We start from the raw sequence: 3,527 nt of genomic DNA on the forward strand, positions 1-3,527 counted from the left end.
GTGACCAAACTACTTGGAGGGGGTACCGTAATAATGTGAGAGTTATCCCCTTGAGTTATGAGAACGAGAGGATTTTCCTCCTGTTTTGATGGAACATGAGGGTCGCCTCCAATCTCATTGGAATCTGAAGAAATGGAAAGAACCTAAGTGGTGTCATACTCACTCTCTACGGGAATGGTATGATTATCTGAAGGTGAAATCGGGTCAATTTTTCCCTTGACCTGTGATTGGTTAGGTATAGACTCATGAGATTCACATTCAGAGAGAGTGGTTTTGACTGATGGTTGATTTAAGTCAATCACTTTATCAACTAATGATTGATTAATGTAGAGTCTCCTATAACCAGATGGAAGTTGCCGCAGAGAAGAAGGATGGTTATCTAACACTTTTTGGGCTTCATCCAAATAGGGAAAAAGGTGAATGGGGTGATTCCCTTCACATAACCTACAGGGAAACTTAACTTTACCCTTATTTCCATGAACTTTACTACCACTAGTTGATGGTGTGCCACCAGCATGATCTCCAGGAGTTGATGACACTAGATAATGTGAACGAGAAGATCATTCTTCTAATATTTGAGGAATACTAGGACAATTTTGAAGAAGATGGTCTCTCATACAAAGTTTGCATGGATATCAAACTTTGTGAGACTTATGGGATGATTTCTCATTAGAAGTTGCATTTAAAGCAATTGTTTCTTGGTTGCCCCCCTGCTGAATTGGCTTCTTATTCTTCTTCTTCCCTTTATTCTTCTTCTTAGCCACCTGGTTACTAGCATCAATACTTTCACCAATCAAAGAGTAAGAAGGGGAGGAAGAAACAACCGACGAAGAAGGCAAAGGGTCAACTTTGGGATCAACTTGGGGTTGATTTTGTCTAGTTGGAGGAGTACATGATTGTGGAGAAATCACGACATTTTGAATCAAGTCGGTTGAAAACAACCCTACTAGAAAGCCAATGGTAAGTCCCGGAAAGGACAATGTAGCCATATAAGGAGCACCAATATTTTCGAAAGGAGGAAAAGGACTAGGATTCCCATCATAAGGAATTCCTTGATCGGTGGACTCCAGATTTCTCACCATATGTCTCAACCTAAGATCAACTAAGGAGTGAGCATGGAGGATGTTATCTGTCGTAAATTAAATTTATTTTAATAAAAATAATAAAACAAAACAAAAGAGGGATGATCTAGGCAAAAGGATTACCAAATAACTATGAACAACAAAATACCTCCCAGCAAACTAAGAAGTATGGGCAGGAAATCTCCCCAAACTTTGTGTTCGGTGTATCACACTGTACAAGGTGGATGACTCGGATATCTAAGGATGGATAACAACCTATTTTTGTCCTCCCATATATACCTGAAATTACATGGATACCCAATCCATATTAGCATTGTCTAATATGAAACCGCACAATGAGAGCATTCCCATATACTTTATGTACTGTAACATCGCCCTATATACCTGAAGGTACATGGACGAGTGACGATAAACTCACATACGTGGAATGAGGTATCACACTCGGGATGTATCGAAGACAAGTTAGCGACAACTACTATGTTTTACGATGCTAGAACACGTCTCTAGCCTAGAACCTCTAAATGTTATGCGTTAAGTTACAATGCTCCATTAGGTTAATTCAGATGAATTTTAAGTTGATCTTCTTTAGAATTTTCCTTTCAAGGTTCATCGCATGATGTATTTTTGCAATTCCTAGAATGCAAATATTATGATAAACATTCTTTTCATTCAATTTGAACAATGAAAACCTTAGCTAGAAAGGGATAGAGCAATCAGATCTTTGATAAAGAGCAAAGAGCACATCTAATGCAATTTCCCTAACTATTCCTATCAAGCATTCACAAACTATAATATGCACAATGAAAGTTTTTCTTTTCAATTCCCTTAATGTTGAAATGAATAAAAGGAAACTAATGCACATACAATCAATCAATATTTTTGCAAGAATGAAGACTTTACGACAGTTATTTTTCGAAAGAAATGAAGACTTTTATGAAGCATTCTTTTGAACAAAGATTAATCAACGATAATCTAACTTTGACAATGAATCGATAATGAGAAAGAAATAATTTAAGAAACATTAATTGATCAAAGCCAAAGTACAGCTAGAAAAGGAAATACAGTGTTGATTTCAAATAAATAACATTCATTGATCATTCAACATGAAGAAACAGAAGGAAATTTTGGAAAAAACCAAATCCAAAGGTGGAAATTTGGTCTAAGGTGGATCAAAGCAGGTCAGAATGGGAGATAGTGTGTTGAAAGGGATTGTCTCTAAGCCAAGGGTGCATTGATTAGTGCACTATACCCTGACCAACGATGCATTGATCAGTGCACTGTACCCTGACCAAGGTGCATTGATTCCAGCACATTCCTAAAGTAGGCATTCTAGTGCAAATTGTGACCAAAAACTTCAAAAATGTTGAAATAAGATCAATGAAGGAAAGTAAAGTATACTAGGGTGCCCTAGGATGAAGGTAAACTACCAGGAACGATGATCGTCCCGAGTGGAGTCACCAATTTGTTATGTGGAATTTTGCATCTACAGATAAATACTAATCCCCTAGGTAGGTAGCTATACATAGAACAACAGATTTAGAGCGCTTATCCCTTTTCTATAGATGATAAATAAGAAAAAGGGAATCAAAGGACCTACTTGTTCTTTCGGTTTCCTCTTGTATCCTTTGTATGGCTCCCGTCACTCCTTCTCAAACTTAACTCGCTCAAAAAGTACTTACAAGAATAAATAGAAGACAAAGAACCAATCAAAGCAAGAGATCTACCGACTATAAGTAAATGGAATTAGATACGTTCAAACATATAAACATCATATATCAAGATAAGAATATGGAAAAAGGTGTAAACAACTTTATTAAGTAGAGGGAATAATTGCAACCATGAAATCCGATCCATTGCCACTCTTCTAGCTTGGGCTCCAACCAATAGCACATCAAAAGCACAGCACTCCAGCAGAATAACAATACTTTCTTATAATCTCAATCTTCACACCAATGGTATCTCCTTACAAATTCTCAAAGTCCAACCCCTGATCACATAGATGACTGGTCAATTTATAGGAAAATGGACGAGGTTTGGTCATAAATGAGGGTATTGAATGGCCTTCCAAACTTAGAGTTAGCTTCCATGGAGGAAGGTACGAGAGGATAATATGTTACTTAACTCATTCCTTATCCAATTTTGAGCTCATATGAGATGATAAGTGTGGGAATATTATAGATGGCTCCAGAAGATAAGAATATTCCTAGAACCCTATGTGAAATTCGCTCAATCTCGCCCAACGCAGCTCAAAGTGGGCCTAGGTGCTTTACATACCACCCTGACATGGGCCTACTTGCACCAAAGCGCACTTACCCCTGTCCAAGGCTGCGTTGGTGCCTCAAGGAGGCATTTCTGGAGGGATTCAAGCCAAGAAACTCTCAGGGAAGGAGGAATTCAAAGTGGTGACTTGTCTAGGGTATGTAGCAACTGAATTAGGGTTTGATG

The sequence above is a fragment of the Pinus tabuliformis genome, chromosome J (assembly GCF_031772625.1).
Source record: "Pinus tabuliformis cultivar Carrire ecotype Pingquan chromosome J, CPIR1, whole genome shotgun sequence".
NCBI classification, from domain to species: domain Eukaryota; kingdom Viridiplantae; phylum Streptophyta; class Pinopsida; order Pinales; family Pinaceae; genus Pinus; species Pinus tabuliformis.